The sequence below is a fragment of the Phalangium opilio genome, unplaced genomic scaffold, assembly GCF_054372755.1.
Source record: "Phalangium opilio isolate 3A_F unplaced genomic scaffold, DU_Popi_V2 ptg000087l_1, whole genome shotgun sequence".
NCBI lineage: Eukaryota > Metazoa > Arthropoda > Arachnida > Opiliones > Phalangiidae > Phalangium > Phalangium opilio.
Genome location: NW_028324192.1, coordinates 4,667,214 through 4,680,660, shown reverse-complemented (window position 1 = coordinate 4,680,660; position 13,447 = coordinate 4,667,214). Strand labels below are relative to the sequence as shown.

Here is a 13,447-nt window from a genome sequence, read left to right as displayed (position 1 = left end):
AGCGCGTTCGGCTGTTAGCCAATAGGTTGGTGGTTCGAACCCACCCGGGAGCGGTGTTGTGGGATCTCAAATGTAACGTAGAAAGCCAAAGTTTTTCCACAATACCTGACGACCATTTAATTTCTGAGCTTCCGTGGCTCAATGGTTAGCGCGTTCAGCTGTTAATCGAAAGGTTGGTGGTTGTGGGGTCTCAAATGTAACGTAGAAAGCCAAAGTTTTTCCACAATACCTGACAACCATTTAATTTCTGAGCTTCCGTGGCTCAATGGTTAGCGCGTTCGGCTGTTAGCCTATAGGTTGGTGCTTCAAGCATACCCGGGAGCGGTGTTGTGGGATCTCGAATGTAACGTAGAAAGCCAAAGTTTTTCCACAATACCTGACGACCATTTAATTTTTGGGCTTCCGTGGCGCAATGGTTAGCGCGTTCGGCTGTTAACCGAAACGTTGGTGGTTCAAGCCCATCCGGGAGCGGTGTTGTGACGTCTCAGATGTTACGTAAAAAGTCAAGGTTTTTCCACAATACCTGACGACCATTTAATTTTTGGGCTTCCGTGGCTCAATAGTTAGCGCGTTCGGCTGTTAACCAATAGGTTGGTGGTTCGAGGCCACCCGGGAGCGGTGTTGTGGGATCTCACATGTAACGTAGAAAGCCAAAGTTTTTCCACAATACCTGACGACCATTTCATTTTTGGGCTTCCGTGGCGCAATGGTTAGCGCGTTCGGCTGGTAACCGAAAGGTTGGTAGTTCGAGCCCACCCGGGAGCGGTGTTGTGGGATCACGAATGTAACGTAGAAAGCCAAAGTTTTTCCAGAATACCTGACGACCATTTAATTTTTGGGCTTCCGGGGCGCAATGGTTAGCGCGTTCAGCTGTTATTCAAAAGACTGGTGGTTTGAGCCCTTTCGGGAGCGGTGTTGTGAGGTCTCAGATGTAGCGTAAAAAGTCAAAACTTTTCCACAATACGTGACAACCATTTAATTTCTTAGCTTTCGTGGCTCAATGGTTAGCGCGTTCGGCTGTTAGCCAATAGGTTGGTGGTTCGAGCCCACCCGGGAGCGGTGTTGTGAGGTCTCAGATGTGACGTAAAAAGTCAAGGTTTTTCCACAATACCTGACGACCATTTAATTTTTGAGCTTCCGTGGCGCAATGGTTAGCGCGTTCTTCTGTTAATCGAAAGGTTGGTGGTTCGAGCCCACCCGGGAGAGGTGTTGTGGGGTCTCAGATGTAGCGTAAAAAGTCAAAACTTTTCCACAATACGTGACAACGATTTAATTTCTGAGCTTCCGTGGCTCAATGTTTAGCGCGTTCGGCTGTTAGCCAATAGGTTGGTGGTTCGAGCCCACCCGGGAGCGGTGTTGTGGGATCTCAAATGTAACGTAGAAAGCCAAAGTTTTTCCACAATACCTGACGACCATTTAATTTTTGAGCTTCCGTGGCTCAATGGTTAGCGCGTTCGGCTGTTAACCAATAGTTTGGTAGTTCGAGCCCATCCGGGAGCGGTGTTGTGAGGTCTCAGATGTGACGTAAAAAGTCAAAGTTTTTCCACAATACCGGACGGCCATTTAATTTCAGAGCTTGCGTGGCTCAATGGCTAGCGCTTTCGGCTTTTAACCGAAATTTTGGTTTTTCGAGCCCATCCGGGAGCGTTTTGTGAGGTCTCAGATGTAACGTAAAAAGTCAAAACTTTTCCACAATACGTAACAACCTTTTAATTTCTGAGCTTCCGTGGCTCAATGGTTAGCGCGTTCGGCTGTTAACCAATAGGTTGGTGGTTCGAGCCCACCCGGGAGCGGTGGTGTGGGATCTCAAATGTAACGTAGAAAGCCAAAGTTTTGCCACAATACCTGACGACCATTAAATTTTTGGGCTTCCTTGGCGCAATGGTTAGCGCGTTCGGCTGTTAACCGAAAGGTTGGTGGTTCGAGCCCAACCGGAATAGGTGTTGTGACGTCTCAGGTGTGACGTAAAAAGCCAAGGTTTTTTCCACAACACCTGACGACCATTTAATTTTTGGGCTTCCGTGGCGCAATGGTTAGCGCGTTCGGCTTTTAACCAATAGGTTGGTGGTTCGAGCCCATCCGGGAGCGGTGTAGTGAGGTCTCAGATGTAACGTAAAATGTCAGAGTTTTTCCAAAATACCTGACGAACATTTAATTTTTGGGCTTCCGTGCCGCAATGACTAGCGCGTTCAGCTGTTAATCGAAAGGTTGAAGGTTCGAGCCCACCCGGGAGAGGTGTTGTGGGGTCTCAGATGTAGCGTAAAAAGTCAAAACTTTTCCACAATACGTGACAACCATTTAATTTCTGAGCTTCCGTGGCTCAATGGTTAGCGCGTTCGGCTGTTAACCAATAAGTTGGTGGTTCGAGCCCATCCGGGAGCGGTGTTGTGACGTCTCAGATGTGACGTAAAAAGTCAAGGTTTTTCCACAATACCGGACGACCATTTAAATTTTGGGCTTCCGTGGCGCAATCGTTAGCGCGTTCGGCTGTTAACAGAAAGGTTGGTGGTTCGAGCACACCCGGGAGCGGTGCTATGAGGTCTCAGATGTTACGTAAAAAGTCAAAGTTTTTCCACAATACCGGACGACCATTTAATTTTTGGGCTTCCGTGGCGCAATGGTTAGCGCGTTCAGCTGCTATTCAAAAGACTGGTGGTTTGAGCCCTCCCGGGAGCGGTGTTGTGACGTCTCAGATGTAACATAAAATGTAAGAGTTTTTCCACAATACCTGACGAACATTGAAATTTTGGGCTTCCGTGGCGCAATGGTTAGCGCGTTCAGCTGTTAATCGAAAGGTTGGTGGTTCGAGCCCACCCGGGAGAGGTGTTGTGGGGTCTCAGATGTAGCGTAAAAAGTCAAAACTTTTCCACAATACGTGACAACCATTTAATTTCTGAGCTTCCGTGGCTCAATGGTTAGCGCGTTCGGCTGTTAACTAATAGGTTAGTGGTTCGAGCCCACCCGGGAGCGGCGTTGTGGGATCTCAAATGTAATGTAGAAAGCCAAAGTTTTTCCACAATACCTGACGATCATTTAATTTTTGGGCTTCCGTGGCGCAATGGTTAGGGCGTTCGGCTGTTAACCAATAGGTTGGTGGTTCGAGCCCACCCGGGCGCGGTGTTGTGGGATCTCAAACGTAACGTGGAAAGCCAAAGTTTTTCCACAATACCTGACGACCATTTAATTTTTGGGCTTCCGTGGCGCAATGATTAGCACGTTCAGCTGTTAATCGAAAGGTTGAAGGTTCGAGCCCACCCGGGAGCGGTGTTGTGGGATCTCAAATGAAACGTAGAAAGCCAAAGTTTTTCCACAATACCTGACGACCATTTAATTTCTGAGCATCCGTGGCTCAATGGTTAGCGCGTTCGGCTGTTAACCAATAGTTTGGTAGTTCGAGCCCATCCGGGAGCGGTGTTGTGAGGTCTCAGATGTGACGTAAAAAGTCAAGGTTTTTACGCAAAACCTGACGAGCATTTAATTTTTGGGCTTCCGTGGCGCAATGGTTAGCGCGTTCTGCTGTTGACCCATAGGTTGGTGGTTCGAGCCCACCCGGGAGCGGTGTTGTGGGATCTCAAATGTAACGTAGAAAGCCAAAGTTTTTCCACAATACCTGACGACCATTTAATTTCTGAGCTTCCGTGGCTCAATGGTTAGCGCGTTCAGCTGTTAATCGAAAGGTTGGTGGTTGTGGGGTCTCAAATGTAACGTAGAAAGCCAAAGTTTTTCCACAATACCTGACAACCATTTAATTTCTGAGCTTCCGTGGCTCAATGGTTAGCGCGCTCGGCTGTTAGCCAATAGGTTGGTGCTTCAAGCATACCCGGGAGCGGTGTTGTGGGATCTCGAATGTAACGTAGAAAGCCAAAGTTTTTCCACAATACCTGACGACCATTTAATTTTTGGGCTTCCGTGGCGCAATGGTTAGCGCGTTCGGCTGTTAACCGAAAGGTTGGTGGTTCAAGCCCATCCGGGAGCGGTGTTGTGACGTCTCAGATGTTACGTAAAAAGTCAAGGTTTTTCCACAATACCTGACGACCATTTAATTTTTGGGCTTCCGTGGCTCAATGGTTAGCGCGTTCGGCTGTTAACCAATAGGTTGGTGGTTCGAGGCCACCCGGGAGCGGTGTTGTGGGATCTCACATGTAACGTAGAAAGCCAAAGTTTTTCCACAATACCTGACGACCATTTAATTTTTGGGCTTCCGTGGCGCAATGGTTAGCGCGTTCGGCTGTTAACCGAAAGGTTGGTGGTTCAAGTCCACCCGGGAGCGGTGTTGTGGGATCACGAATGTAACGTAGAAAGCCAAAGTTTTTCCAGAATACCTGACGACCATTTAATTTTTGGGCTTCCGTGGCGCAATAATTAGCGCGTTCAGCTGTTAATCGAAAGGTTGGTGGTTCGAGCCCACCCGAGAGAGGTGTTGTGGGGTCTCAGATGTAGCGTAAAAAGTCAAAACTTTTCCACAATACGTGACAACCATTTAATTTCTGAGCTTTCGTGGCTCAATGGTTAGCGCGTTCGGCTGTTAGCCAATAGGTTGGTGGTTCGAGCCCAACCGGGAGCGGTGTTGTGGGATCTCAAATGTAACGTAGAAAGCCAAAGTTTTTCCACAATACCTGACGACCATTTAATTTTTGGGCTTCCGGGGCGTAATGGTTAGCGCGTTCTTCTGTTAATCGAAAGGTTGGTGGTTCGAGCCCACCCGAGAGAGGTGTTGTGGGGTCTCAGATGTAGCGTAAAAAGTCAAAACTTTTCCACAATACGTGACAACCATTTAATTTCTGAGCTTTCGTGGCTCAATGGTTAGCGCGTTCGGCTGTTAGCCAATAGGTTGGTGGTTCGAGCCCACCCGGGAGCGGTGTTGTGGGATCTCAAATGTAACGTAGAAAGCCAAAGTTTTTCCACAATACCTGACGACCATTTAATTTCTGAGCATCCGTGGCTCAATGGTTAGCGCGTTCGGCTGTTAACCAATAGTTTGGTAGTTCGAGCCCATCCGGGAGCGGTGTTGTGTGGTCTCAGATGTGACGTAAAAAGTCAAGGTTTTTCCACAATACCTGACGACCATTTAATTTTTGGGCTTCCGTGGCGCAATGATTAGCGCGTTCAGCTGTTAATCGAAAGGTTGAAGGTTCGAGCCCACCCGGGAGAGGTGTTGTGGGATCTCAAACGTAACGTGGAAAGCCAAAGTTTTTCCACAATACCTGACGACCATTTAATTTTTGGGCTTCCGTGGCGCAATGATTAGCACGTTCAGCTGTTTATCGAAAGGTTGAAGGTTCGAGCCCACCCGGGAGCGGTGTTGTGGGATCTCAAATGAACGTAGAAAGCCAAAGTTTTTCCACAATACCTGACGACCATTTAATTTCTGAGCATCCGTGGCTCAATGGTTAGCGCGTTCGGCTGTTAACCAATAGTTTGGTAGTTCGAGCCCATCCGGGAGCGGTGTTGTGAGGTCTCAGATGTGACGTAAAAAGTCAAGGTTTTTACGCAAAACCTGACGAGCATTTAATTTTTGGGCTTCCGTGGCGCAATGGTTAGCGCGTTCAGCTGTTAATCGAAAGGTTGGTGGTTCGAGCCCACCCGGGAGAGGTGTTGTGGGGTCTCAGATGTAGCGTAAAAAGTCAAAACTTTTCCACAATACGTGACAACGATTTAATTTCTGAGCTTCCGTGGCTCAATGTTTAGCGCGTTCGGCTGTTAGCCAATAGGTTGGTGGTTCGAGCCCACCCGGGAGCGGTGTTGTGGGATCTCAAATGTAACGTAGAAAGCCAAAGTTTTTCCACAATACCTGACGACCATTTAATTTCTGAGCATCCGTGGCTCAATGGTTAGCACGTTCGGCTGTTAATCAATAGTTTGGTAGTTCGAGCCCATCCGGGAGCGGTGTTGTGAGGTCTCAGATGTAGCGTAAAAAGTCAAAACTTATCCACAATACGTGACAATCATTTAATTTCTGAGCTTCCGTGGCTCAATGGTTAGCGCGTTCGGCTGTTAACCAATAGGTTGGTGGTTCGAGCTCATCCGGGAGCGGTGTTGTGAGGTCTCAGATGTGACGTAAAAAGTCTAGGTTTTTACGCAAAACCTGACGAGCATTTAATTTTTGGGCTTCCGTGGTGCAATGGTTAGCGCGTTCTGCTGTTGACCCATAGGTTGGTGGTTGTGGGGTCTCAAATGTAACGTAGAAAGCCAAAGTTTTTCCACAATACCTGACGACCATTTAATTTTTGGGCTTCCGGGGCGCAATGGTTAGCGCGTTCAGCTGTTAATCGAAAGGTTGGTGGTTCGAGCCCACCCGGGAGAGGTGTTGTGGGGTCTCAGATGTAGCGTAAAAAGTCAAAACTTTTCCACAATACGTGACAACGATTTAATTTCTGAGCTTCCGTGGCTCAATGTTTAGCGCGTTCGGCTGTTAGCCAATAGGTTGGTGGTTCGAGCCCACCCGGGAGCGGTGTTGTGGGATCTCAAATGTAACGTAGAAAGCCAAAGTTTTTCCACAATACCTGACGACCATTTAATTTCTGAGCATCCGTGGCTCAATGGTTAGCGCGTTCGGCTGTTAACCAATAGTTTGGTAGTTCGAGCCCATCCGGGAGCGGTGTTGTGAGGTCTCAGATGTGACGTAAAAAGTCAAGGTTTTTCCACAATACCTGACGACCATTTAATTTTTGGGCTTCCGTGGCGCAATGATTAGCGCGTTCAGCTGTTAATCGAAAGGTTGAAGGTTCGAGCCCACCCGGGAGAGGTGTTGTGGTGTCTCATATGTAGCGTAAAAAGTCAAAACTTATCCACAATACGTGACAATCATTTAATTTCTGAGCTTCCGTGGCTCAATGGTTAGCGCGTTCGGCTGTTAACCAATAGGTTGGTGGTTCGAGCTCATCCGGGAGCGGTGTTGTGGGATCTCAAATGTAACGTAGAAAGCCAAAGTTTTTCCACAATACCTGACGACCATTTAATTTCTGAACTTCCGTGGCTCAATGGTTAGCGCGTTCGGCCGTTAACCAATAGTTTGGTAGTTCGAGCCCATCCGGGAGCGGTGTTGTGAGGTCTCAGATGTGACGTAAAATGTCAAGGTTTTTCCAAAATACCTGACGACCATTTAATTTTTGAGCTTCCGTGGCGCAATGGTTAGCGCGTTCTTCTGTTAATCGAAAGGTTGGTGGTTCGATTCCACCCGGGAGAGGTGTTGTGGGGTCTCAGATGTAGCGTAAAAAGTCAAAACTTTTCCACAATACGTGACAACGATTTAATTTCTGAGTTTCCGTGGCTCAATGTTTAGCGTGTTCGGCTGTTAACTAATAGGTTGGTGGTTCGGGCCCACCCGGGAGCGGTGTTGTGAGTTCTCAGATGTGACGTAAAATGTCAGAGTTTTTCCACAATACCTGACGAATATTTAATATTTGGGCTTCCTTGGCGCAATGGTTAGCGCGTTTGGCTGTTAACAGAAAGGTTGGTGGTTCGAGCACACCCGGGAGCGGTGTTGTGACGTCTCGAATGTAACGTAAAATGTCAGAGTTTTTCCACAATACCTGACGAACATTTAATTTTTGGGCTTCCGTGGCGCAATAATTAGCGCGTTCAGCTGTTAATCGAAAGGTTGGTGTTTCGAGCCCACCCGGGAGAGGTTTTGTGGGGTCTCAGATGTAGCGTAAAATGTCAAAACTTTTCCACAATACGTGACAACGATTTAATTTCTGAGCTTCCGTGGCTCAATGTTTAGCGCGTTCGGCTGTTAGCCAATAGGTTGGTGGTTCGAGCCCACCCGGGAGCGGTGTTGTGGGATCTCAAATGTAACGTAGAAAGCCAAAGTTTTTCCACAATACCTGACGACCATTTAATTTCTGAGCATCCGTGGCTCAATGGTTAGCACGTTCGGCTGTTAATCAATAGTTTGGTAGTTCGAGCCCATCCGGGAGCGGTGTTGTGAGGTCTCAGATGTAGCGTAAAAAGTCAAAACTTATCCACAATACGTGACAATCATTTAATTTCTGAGCTTCCGTGGCTCAATGGTTAGCGCGTTCGGCTGTTAACCAATAGGTTGGTGGTTCGAGCTCATCCGGGAGCGGTGTTGTGAGGTCTCAGATGTGACGTAAAAAGTCTAGGTTTTTACGCAAAACCTGACGAGCATTTAATTTTTGGGCTTCCGTGGTGCAATGGTTAGCGCGTTCTGCTGTTGACCCATAGGTTGGTGGTTGTGGGGTCTCAAATGTAACGTAGAAAGCCAAAGTTTTTCCACAATACCTGACGACCATTTAATTTTTGGGCTTCCGGGGCGCAATGGTTAGCGCGTTCAGCTGTTAATCGAAAGGTTGGTGGTTCGAGCCCACCCGGGAGAGGTGTTGTGGGGTCTCAGATGTAGCGTAAAAAGTCAAAACTTTTCCACAATACGTGACAACGATTTAATTTCTGAGCTTCCGTGGCTCAATGTTTAGCGCGTTCGGCTGTTAGCCAATAGGTTGGTGGTTCGAGCCCACCCGGGAGCGGTGTTGTGGGATCTCAAATGTAACGTAGAAAGCCAAAGTTTTTCCACAATACCTGACGACCATTTAGTTTCTGAGCATCCGTGGCTCAATGGTTAGCGCGTTCGGCTGTTAACCAATAGTTTGGTAGTTCGAGCCCATCCGGGAGCGGTGTTGTGAGGTCTCAGATGTGACGTAAAAAGTCAAGGTTTTTCCACAATACCTGACGACCATTTAATTTTTGGGCTTCCGTGGCGCAATGATTAGCGCGTTCAGCTGTTAATCGAAAGGTTGAAGGTTCGAGCCCACCCGGGAGAGGTGTTGTGGTGTCTCATATGTAGCGTAAAAAGTCAAAACTTATCCACAATACGTGACAATCATTTAATTTCTGAGCTTCCGTGGCTCAATGGTTAGCGCGTTCGGCTGTTAACCAATAGGTTGGTGGTTCGAGCTCATCCGGGAGCGGTGTTGTGGGATCTCAAATGTAACGTAGAAAGCCAAAGTTTTTCCACAATACCTGACGACCATTTAATTTCTGAACTTCCGTGGCTCAATGGTTAGCGCGTTCGGCTGTTAACCAATAGTTTGGTAGTTCGAGCCCATCCGGGAGCGGTGTTGTGAGGTCTCAGATGTGACGTAAAATGTCAAGGTTTTTCCAAAATACCTGACGACCATTTAATTTTTGAGCTTCCGTGGCGCAATGGTTAGCGCGTTCTTCTGTTAATCGAAAGGTTGGTGGTTCGATTCCACCCGGGAGAGGTGTTGTGGGGTCTCAGATGTAGCGTAAAAAGTCAAAACTTTTCCACAATACGTGACAACGATTTAATTTCTGAGCTTCCGTGGCTCAATGTTTAGCGTGTTCGGCTGTTAACCAATAGGTTGGTGGTTCGGGCCCACCCTGGAGCGGTGTTGTGAGTTCTCAGATGTGACGTAAAATGTCAGAGTTTTTCCACAATACCTGACGAATATTTAATATTTGGGCTTCCTTGGCGCAATGGTTAGCGCGTTTGGCTGTTAACAGAAAGGTTGGTGGTTCGAGCACACCCGGGAGCGGTGTTGTGACGTCTCGAATGTAACGTAAAATGTCAGAGTTTTTCCACAATACCTGACGAACATTTAATTTTTGGGCTTCCGTGGCGCAATAATTAGCGCGTTCAGCTGTTAATCGAAAGGTTGGTGTTTCGAGCCCACCCGGGAGAGGTTTTGTGGGGTCTCAGATGTAGCGTAAAATGTCAAACCTTTTCCACAATACGTAACAACCATTTAATTTCTGAGCTTCCGTGGCTCAATGGTTAGCGCGTTCGGCTGTTAACCAATAGGTTGGTGGTTCGAGCCCACCCGGGAGCGGTGGTGTGGGATCTCAAATGTAACGTAGAAAGCCAAAGTTTTGCCACAATACCTGACGACCTTTAAATTTTTGGGCTTCCTTGGCGCAATGGTTAGCGCCTTCGGCTGTTAACCGAAAGGTTGGTGGTTCGAGCCCAACCGGAATAGGTGTTGTGACGTCTCAGATGTGACGTAAAAAGCCAAGGTTTTTTCCACAACACCTGACGACCATTTAATTTTTGGGCTTCCGTGGCGCAATGGTAAGCGCGTTCGGCTTTTAACCAATAGGTTGGTGGTTCGAGCCCATCCGGGAGCGGTGTAGTGAGGTCTCAGATGTAACGTAAAATGTCAGAGTTTTTCCACAATACCTGACGAACATTTAATTTTTGGGCTTCCGTGCCGCAATGACTAGCGCGTTCAGCTGTTAATCGAAAGGTTGAAGGTTCGAGCCCACCCGGGAGAGGTGTTGTGGGGTCTCAGATGTAGCGTAAAAAGTCAAAACTTTTCCACAATACGTGACAACGATTTAATTTCTGAGATTCCGTGGCTCAATGTTTAGCGCGTTCGGCTGTTAGCCAATAGGTTGGTGGTTCGAGCCCATCCGGGAGCGGTGTTGTGACGTCTCAGATGTGACGTAAAAAGTCAAGGTTTTTCCACAATACCGGACGACCATTTAAATTTTGGGCTTCCGTGGCGCAATCGTTAGCGCGTTCGGCTGTTAAGAGAAAGGTTGGTGGTTCAAGCACACCCGGGAGCGGTGCTATGAGGTCTCAGATGTTACGTAAAAAGTCAAAGTTTTTCCACAATACGTGACAACCATTTAATTTCTGAGCTTCCGTGGCTCAATGGTTAGCGCGTTCGGCTGTTAACTAATAGGTTAGTGGTTCGAGCCCACCCGGGAGCGGCGTTGTGGGATCTCAAATGTAACGTAGAAAGCCAAAGTTTTTCCACAATACCTGACGATCATTTAATTTTTGGGCTTCCGTGGCGCAATGGTTAGGGCGTTCGGCTGTTAACCAATAGGTTGGTGGTTCGAGCCCACCCGGGCGCGGTGTTGTGGGATCTCAAACGTAACGTGGAAAGCCAAAGTTTTTCCACTATACCTGACGACCATTTAATTTTTGGGCTTCCGTGGCGCAATGATTAGCGCGTTCAGCTGTTAATCGAAAGGTTGAAGGTTCGAGCCCACCCGGGAGAGGTGTTGTGGGGTCTCAGATGTAGCGTAAAAAGTCAAAACTTTTCCACAATACGTGACAACCATTTAATTTCTGAGCTTCCGTGGCGCAATGGTTAGCGCGTTCAGCAGTTAACAAATAGTTTAGTGGTTCGAGCCCACCCGGGAGCGGCGTTGTGGGATCTCAAACGTAACGTAGAAAGCCAAAGCTTTTCCACAATACCTAATTCAAGCAAATGTAACGATATTCATTCAAAAAACTGTTAAAATTCAAATTTTCAATAAGAAATCGTTGTCACGGATTTTGTATCTTGAAGAGAAAAAACATGCGATTTTATCGGTACACTTTTGAATGCATTTTTTTCTGGAGAAATGTTTGACCGAATTCAGCTTAATTCCCTATAAAACACTCATTGAAAGTGATTTCATCTCGATTGAACAATAATTAAAAATTTACCTCGATTTTTAATAACATTTTCAAAATCGACGTTTCACGGCCAAAGAAGCTTACTTTGAGTATTTCTTCACTATTTTCAAATATGTTCACTGAAACCATTATTTTTATACTTTTTGCTTTAATTCAAGCAAATGTAACGATATTCAATCAAAAAACTGTTAAAATAAAATTTTTCAATAAGAAATCGTTGTCACGGATTTTGTATCTTGAAGAAGAAAAACATGCGATTTTTTCGGTTTTTTTTGAATGCATTTTTTTCAGGAGAAATTTTTGACCGAATTCAGCTTAATTCCCTATAAAACACTCATTAAAAGTGATTTCATCTCGATTGAACAATAAATAATAATGTACCTCGATTTTTAATAACATTTTCAAAATCGACGTTTCACGGCCAAAGAAGCATATTTTGAGTATTTCTTCACTATTTTCAAAAATAACCACTGAAACCATTATTTTTATACTTTTTGCTTTAATTCAAGCAAATGTAACGATATTCATTCAAAAAACTGTTAAAATTCAATTTTTCAATAAGAAATCGTTGTCACGGATTTTGTATCTTGAAGAAGAAAAACATGCGATTTTTTTCGGTACTTTTTTGAATGCATTTTTTCCTGGAGAAATGTTTGACCGAATTCAGCTTAATTCCCTATAAAACACTCATTGAAAGTGATTTCATCTCGATTGAACAATAATTAAAAATTTACCTCGATTTTTAATAACATTTTCAAAATCGACGTTTCACGGCCAAAGAAGCATACTTTGAGTATTTCTTCACTATTTTCAAATATATTCATTGAAACCATTATTTTTATACTTTTTGCTTTAATTCAAGCAATGTAACGATATTCATTCAAAAAACTGTTAAAATTCAATTTTCAATAAGAAATCGTATTCACGGATTTTGTGTCTTGAAGAAGAAAAACCTGCGACTTTTTCGGTACTTTTTTGAATAAATTTTTTTTTGTAGAAATTTTTGACCGAATTCAGCTTAATTCCCTATAAAACACTCATCGAAAGTGATTTCATCTCGATTGAACAATAATTAAAAATTTACCTCGATTTTTAATAACATTTTCAAAATCGACGTTTCACGGCCAAAGAAGCATACTTTGAGTATTTCTTCACTATTTTCAAATATGTTCACTGAAAGCATTATTTTTATACTTTTTGCTTTAATTCAAGCAAATGTAACGATATTCAATCAAAAAACTGTTAAAATTAAATTTTTCAATAAGAAATCGTTGTCACGGATTTTGTATCTTGAAGAAGAAAAACATGCGATTTTTTCGGTACTTTTTTGAATGCATTTTTTTCAGGAGAAATTTTTGACCGAATTCAGCTTAATTCCCTATAAAACACTCATTAAAAGTGATTTCATCTCGATTGAACAATAAATAAAAATGTACCTCGATTTTTAATAACATTTTCAAAATCGACGTTTCACGGCCAAAGAAGCATATTTTGAGTATTTCTTCACTATTTTCAAATATAACCACTGAAACCATTATTTTTATACTTTTTGCTTTAATTCAAGCAATGTAACGATATTCATTCAAAAAACTGTTAAAATTCAATTTTCAATAAGAAATCGTTGTCACGGATTTTGTATCTTGAAGAAAAAAACATGCGATTTTTTCGGTACACTTTTGAATGCATTTTTTTCTGGAGAAATTTTTGACCGAATTCAGCTTAATTCCCTATAAAACACTCAATAAAAGTGATTTCATCTCGATTGAACAATAAATAAAAATGTACCTCGATTTTTAATAACATTTTCAAAATCGACGTTTCACGGCCAAAGAAGCTTACTTTGAGTATTTCTTCACTATTTTCAAATATGTTCACTGAAACCATTATTTTTATACTTTTTGCTTTAATTCAAGCAAATGTAACGATATTCAATCAAAAAACTGTTAAAATTAAATTTTTCAATAAGAAATCGTTGTCACGGATTTTGTATCTTGAAGAAGAAAAACATGCGATTTTTTCGGTACTTTTTTGAATGCATTTTTTTCAGGAGAAATGTTT

At 44.3% G+C, this 13,447-nt stretch overlaps 1 non-coding gene across 1 annotated transcript; it reads left to right on the top strand.

Moving 5' to 3' along the window:
* Window positions 1-692: 692 nt before the first annotated feature.
* On the top strand, window positions 693-765 carry TRNAT-GGU (transfer RNA threonine (anticodon GGU)). Its single transcript has one exon. It is a non-coding gene; the product is annotated as a tRNA-Thr (tRNA).
* The last annotated feature ends 12,682 nt before the right edge of the window (window positions 766-13,447 follow it).